The following is a 7,093-nucleotide window of genomic DNA, read 5'->3' on the forward strand; positions in this document are numbered from 1 at the left end:
GCTTGTTTTTACAAGCAGGGTCATAAAGGTATTAAAAAATCATCATGGCTCCTTTGCCATTGAACAATAATGGCACATGTTGGTGAATTCACAGTTTCCACCTTATTTTGTTAATGCAAATAGAACACTTGTTCAAAGAGCTGGTTTAACTTATATGATTTCCAGGAAATGTGCAAATCAAATATAGCTCTTTGAGCACCCCCTTTTTCTTCCCTCACACTGACTATTGTAGTCCTGAGTTTGAGAAACTCAAGGGAAAGCTCCCAATTGTCCGGACAATTTTTAAAATTTAATTCAACTAAATTGCTGTCAAATCTGCAACCAGTTGGGGGCTATAAGGCAGTGGTGAAATCCAAATGTTTTTACTACTGGTTCTGTGGGTGTGGCTTGGTGGGCGTGGTGTGGCTTGATGGGTCTGGCAGGGGAAGGATACTGCAAAATCCCCATTCCTTCCCCACTCCTGGGGGAAGGATATTGCAAAATCTCCATTCCCACCCCACTCTGGGGCCAGCCAGAGGTGGTATTTGCCAGTTCTCTGAACTACTCAAAATTTCTGCTACTGGTTCTCCGAATCGCTCAAAATTTCTGCTACTGGTTCTCTAGAACCTGTCAGAACCTGCTGAATTTCACCCATGCTCTAAGGGGTGTTCCCCCCAGATCCATTAAGTCCCAAAACCAACTTCTGATTGCGAACAAATCAATTTGTTTTGTTATATATAATGCAACCAAAGCTAAATCATTCCACTTTGCTATATTCATTAATACAATAACCTTACTGTACAAAGCCAGATTTACACAGATTCAAAAATAATTTTATATAGCAATAACTACTGAAGTCAGTGGGCTGGAATCTCTGTGGAATCTCAGTTTCCTTAAAGGGGACAATACTTTTTCAGTCACATAGGATGCAAACAGTGAGTTCAATTCTTTCCTTGGCAAGGATGCTCACACCACAGCTGCCTTGCCAAAACGTCTCATTTCTGGTGACTTGCATTCTCTTGACCTTGGTCAAGGCACAGTGATTAAAAAGTAGTATTGCAGGCTAACTCTACCCACTGCCAGGAGTTCAATCCTGACCAGCTCAAGGTTGACTCAGCCTTCCATCCTTCTGAGGTCAGTAAAATGAGAAGTCAGATTGTTGGGGGTAATATGTTGATTCTGTAAACTGCTTAGAATGGGCTGTAAAGCACTGTGAAGAGGTATATAAGTTTAAGTGCTATTGCTGTTGCTATTTGCTGACTCCTCTAGATACAGTCAGCTCCTTGTCAGCTCTTTGGCTCTGCCTAATCCTGGTCCATTTTCTCAGCCACGACACAGTGTGTTCTTTTGGCTCTTTTGGTCTCAATTGTCTCTTCAGCTGAGGCACTGAGTCCTTTGTCCACTAATCCACATCCTTGAATTCCATCTATAGGCAGATACATCAGCAAGGCATACGCAGAGCAAAACCCCTTGAGCATTTTATCTTACTTCTTACCCACAAGTATTTTTTGTCACTTATTTTCTATCTTACATTCCTGTTGTCTTATCTCTGACTTATGAGTAAAGTTATCTCAGTTTTAAGCTTTATCTCTCCTATCTTCCTTAGCTTTCAATTTTTTTTCTCACTCTCTTAAATCTCTTCCACTGCAAAGAGGGTGGCCTGAATGCCACTGATTGCCCATTGTCCCTGATTAAACGATTGCTTCTTGCTAAATAAGCAGAAACTGCTACGATTGTGTGAGGAGAAAGAGCCTTGGTACTACAGTGGTTTAAAGCACCCTGTTATTAACACAGCTGCCTGCAATTTACTGCTGGTTCGAATCTCTCCAAGGCTCAAGGTTGACTCAGCCTTCCATCCTTTCTAAGGAGGTTAAATGAGGACCCAGTTTGTGGGGGCAATAAGCTGACTTTGTATAAATATACAAAAGTATGAAGGCTATTGCTTAATGCACTGTAAGCCGCCCTGAGTCTCCGGAGAAGGGCGGCATATAAATCAAATTAAAAAAAAAAAAAGAACTATGCAATTGTTGACTTACTACTACAAGGAATCAAAAGAGATGCTAGCCAATAAAGAAGACTTAGCATAAGAAGTGGAAGAATAGAAATAGCACTTAGACTTATATACTGCTTCACAGTGCTTTACAGCTCTCTCTAAGCGGTTTACAGAGTCAGCATATTGCCCTCAATAATCTGGGTCCTCCTCATTTTACCAATCTTGGAAGGATGGAAGGCTGAGTCAACCTTGAGCCTGATGAGATTCGATCTGCCAAACTGCTGGCAGCCGGTGACCAGCAGAAGTATTACTGCAGTACTGCACTCTAACCACTGCGCCACCATGGCTCTTAAGAAGCAGGAACACTAGTCTTTTGTAATTAACAGATGAAAATTTTGTCAATGTGCAGATTTTCTAAAGACCGTCCAAGGTTTTCTGGTGTAGCACCCAGTCTGCTAATAAACTACAGGGACCACCACTGGTGGTTTATGGCATAATCTTCATCTTTGATTTTTAGATCTTGATGCTTTGTTATCTTATTCTTTATCTTCAATTCTACTATTCCCTGATATTGCCACATCAATTATCCATACTTTCTTCTTTTCAATTATATATATATATGGTGTCTTATGAGCCAAGATTTTATCAGTCTGTACTTAGAAATCTCACAATAATTTAATATGCTCATTCTATTCTATTCTATTCTACTCTACTCTACTCTATTCTATTCTATTCTATTCTATTCTATTCTATTCTATTCTATTCTATTCTATTCTATTCTATGATAATTTTCATACATGTTCCAATGAATCATTTTGGAGGCTGCATTATGTTGTTTATAATCACTTTGTGCAATCCTCTTGCATGAGCTAGCAATAGGATCTATTGTTTCATCTGCTTCTTTGCACATTCTGCATTTTAAATCATTTGATGACTTTTTCAATTCTGGCCTTGATTGCATCAGTTTAAGTAGCCTGTTTTTGAGCAACCAAAATCACTTTTTCCTTGATCTTTAACAGTATAATGTTTTCCTTTGCTAGCATTCTGTTCATGTTTTATTACATTATTTCAATATTCATGTTTTATTTCCTATATATTTAGCAAGTTCCATTTTTTTCCTATTTTTATTAGTTTATCAAAATATAAAATGCAAAGAAAAATGAAAATAGTGGGAAAGTGGAGGAGGAAAAAAGGAAGAGGAAAAAATATAGGGGGAAAGGGGAAAAGAAAGAAAAGCATTGACTTCCAATTCTTTTTAGCGCAGTAGAATAAGATAATAACATACAGCCTCAACTTTTTATTTTTACATAAAAGACAAATCCAAATGTAGGTTGCATTAACAGAGTAGTTTCCAAATTCTGAATAACAATTGTTTCACCATATTCTGTATTAATTAAATCTAATATCAAACACTGGTTCTAGTTTTCAGCACAAAATGTTAAAAGGGCTTCAAACAAACTGGGATACATTTAGAGAAGGGCAATGAGGTACCAAAGGTACTTCAAGGTACTAGAAGTTAAATTAAAGTATTAAAAATACTTCAAGGCACTAAATCCAATGAAGAGAAAGAGAAGTGGAAATGGAGATTTTTAACAACGAGTAAAGAAGGGCTGTGTATATTATAGCATTCTTGAAACCATGAAACAATCTGTCACTTCAAAGTACAAGACACAGAATAATTGGTTAAAATTATAGGAAGGCTTTTAAAAAGGCTTTCTAACATTCAATAAGTTACACAGAGCATGTCATGAGGCCCTCTTCATTGGAATGTCTATCATGCATTCATTTAAATACATGATAGACAGCCATCTGTTAGCAATGTTTTAATTTGGATTTCTGTACTGAAAAAGTTTGATGACTTAAATAACCCTTTTTAGTTATGTGATTTTTTTACATTAAGCTCTAATGAAGGCCTTGTTTGCACTTGTAGTTTTAACACTATACAACCATGGTTTGATAAAAACAATATTCCCCCTTGGCCCCATAATGTTGTATATTAATTATATGTGGCTGGATTTTCCTCATGTGTGAATCACTGTGGAATCACTTAGGATCACAATAAGCACTAATTAAAGCCAAGGTTTAACCCCAAAGCTTAACTTGGCTTCCAAACTTTTTTTGTTGTTGTTCCTAGAGAAAGTTTTGCTCAAATCATTTGGTCATGCACGCAATCTATTTAGATTGCCTATTGGAATAATAAAAATTCTTCTTGAATATCCAAAATTACCTTCATTATCTATATCATGGTATCAGCAAGTTTTCATCTGGATGATGGAATCATTGATAGGATGACTAAATCAAGTCCCAACAATTGAGTTCCATGGGAACTCAAAGATAGCATGAATTCAGATTTATTACTAATAATTAAAACCTGGCCATTACTCAAATGATTTGTAGTCATTAAGGAGCATGCTTAACAGTTAAAAGCAGATTAACTTATTTTCTCTTGATATAAACTAGTGCTGTAAGAAGCACTGTATGAAGTCAAATGACTGTGTGGGAGACTATGTGGAAAGACTTGAATCAACCTGTAGAGATCAGATAGAAGATTTCCATTGAAGTTCTTATCTGTGGAACAATCATACTTTGAAAGGGTGTTGGTTTCTGAATTCACCATTCCAAGCTTCAGTTTCTGTGTGGTCTCTAAACATATTGCTGTCAAGAAATGGAGAGTCTTGAAAATAATTAAGGTATAAACATCAACAATGAATTGTGATTAGGAGTGCAGAGTGTGCAGCAATTCTGTATCATTGATCTTTTTAGGTTAAACATGCACAAGATTTGACATTGAATGCCAGAATTCAAAATTCACGTTTTGATGTCAACATCTGATTTTTCACATCAATGTTAGAGTTTTAAAACTATATACACATGTATTAAGAAACCTTTACATTACTTCCTTTTAGAAATTCATTAAATTATGTTCCAGAGCATATGAGGTCATTGGAGACATACCAGGAGTTGCTTTGCAGAGTAAGATCCGCAGCATATAAATTGAATGAGTGAATGCATGAGTAAATAAATAAATAAATAAAACAAATAAGCGAATAAATAGATAAATAATGTTCTGCACCCAGTGGCCATTCTTTTCTCCTCCTTCTTTGATAGCAGTATTTTTTGGGATGGATATTTGTCATTTATTTATTTGTAACTCTTTATTATTTTTACAAACAGCTCAAGGCACTGAACACATCCTTTCTCCTCCTACTTTCCCCACAACAACCCTCAGAGGTGAGTTATGTTCAGAAAGAGTGACTGGCCCCAAGTCACCCAGCCAGCTGTCACAGCAAGGAAGGGACTCAAATTCATGGTCCCCTGATTTCTAGCCTGGTGCCTTAACCACTAGAGCCAACTAGTTTTGCCATCAGAAGTGCATTGAAATCAACAGCTGAGTAATCGGATCTCATTTATGATTACTGTGCAAATAGGAGATCGTAACTAGTCCTAGTGCTTATTAAGTAAACTTTATGATTGAGAGATGATTTACATCAGAGAGATAATTATTGTTACTTTGCATTATATATACAGTAAAGCTGCTCTTCAAAGAAAAACAGTGCTCTGACAAGAGGATCGTGTACATAATTGCGGCAACAAAATTCTCTTTGTTCAACAGTTTAATTTAAAAACAGGAAGACAATGGAAATAGATAGTTTGTGAGGGGAAAAAAGAGGATATTACGAGGAAGGAAAAATAATCATATTCCATCAATTATGCATTAGCCTGATGAGTTCACATGTCTTTCTATATCTGAACAAAGTTTTTAGAGTGCTACCAGAAGCCCTATCTGAGGACTACTTAGAAAAGTGGGTGGCCCATGTTAATTCATATGCACCATTCACATTGTTAAGCAAGCTGTTCCCTATCTTTAAAAATGTTTTGCAACATGTGATGACATTTTATGTAAGGCTACTTTAATAAAAACATTTATATTTCATTGACTTTTTGCTGTTTCTTTTATATATGTAACAGTAGGCAAAGACCAGAAGACAGCCATTGTGATAGATGTGTTGGTGCCAAGTGACAGCAACATCAGGAAGAAGGAGTATGAGAAACTGAAGAAGTATCATGGCTTGAAGGAGGAAGAAGAGAAGTTGTGGAAAGTAAATAGTTCCAGTAACTCGGGACTGTGACTCTTAAACTGGAATAGTGATTCCAACAGATCCTAGGAACAATATCAGAGTTCTGTGTCCAGAAAAGGATCCAAGATTGCGGAAGACCAGCCATAAGGTTGAAGACCAACCATAAAGTTGAGAAGGGAATATTTTTATATATGTTTTTGTTATGGCCATTGTAAATGTCAATGGGGAAAATAAATGTACCAGTTTTAATGCCAATCACAATGTTTCTTAACTTCCTCTTTGTTTGATGAACCTTCCTTATGGGTTACTTGGGGGGAGGGTTTCTTTGAATGAGCTGAGGGATCCCTTTTCTTTGGGATCTGTTAACAAGCAAAGCAGAAGTTTCACAATCTTGATTTTCAGACAGAATATAGCATTTCAAATAAAAAAAGAGTATAATTTGCTATTCATATATGAATTTTTAACTAGAAAAAAAATACCCATGTTCGTATTCATGACCAATTGTGAATAGATTGGAAGTGAAATGGAACTGGAAAACAAAAATAAAACATGATCCAGTGATTTGTTTGAATGAAGTAAGAGTCAAGGTAATAAAACTTTCTAAATTCCATCTGGAAAATATTCCTGCTTACCTCACACTATATATGCAAACAGAACAATTCCCATAAACACTGAACAATGGCCACACTAGATAAAATTGATGGGAACTAGACTTCAGTAATATCTTGAAGTACACATTTGCCATTTTTATCATTAAGGAAGAACAGGGCTAGACCAATCAGCAGATTGACTTGGTATTGGGCAACTTCTTGCCTGAAAGAGGAAATTTTATAGATACTGTACTTATAGGTAATTCCAATTGAGAACTCCCTATATCTGGACGAGGCAATAAGTTTTCAAACGTATCCCTCTTGACTTTTAATTTTAGAAAGGTGAACTTATTTTCTGCAATATTATTTAAATATTAGAATACAAATTTTCATGGTATAAAAGCAGAATGGCTGAAAGTTGAGGTTCTCAAGATGAATATTGCAACCCAGTT

At 36.2% G+C, this 7,093-nt stretch overlaps 1 protein-coding gene across 1 annotated transcript in view; it reads left to right on the forward strand.

Annotated features, from left to right (window-relative positions):
* The window catches only part of IRX2 (iroquois homeobox 2), a 59,299-nt gene extending 52,994 nt beyond the window's left edge, over nucleotides 1-6,305 (forward strand). Inside the window, exons 6-7 of the transcript XR_015733222.1 lie at nucleotides 5,147-5,203; nucleotides 5,942-6,305. The gene's annotated coding sequence lies outside the window, so the exon portion shown is untranslated. The remainder of the gene's footprint in view (nucleotides 1-5,146; nucleotides 5,204-5,941) is intronic.
* Nucleotides 6,306-7,093: the final 788 nt, after the last annotated feature.

Source organism: Pantherophis guttatus, chromosome 3 (genome assembly GCF_059756535.1).
Source record: "Pantherophis guttatus breed Tessera chromosome 3, ASM5975653v1, whole genome shotgun sequence".
In the NCBI taxonomy this organism is placed as follows: domain Eukaryota; kingdom Metazoa; phylum Chordata; class Lepidosauria; order Squamata; family Colubridae; genus Pantherophis; species Pantherophis guttatus.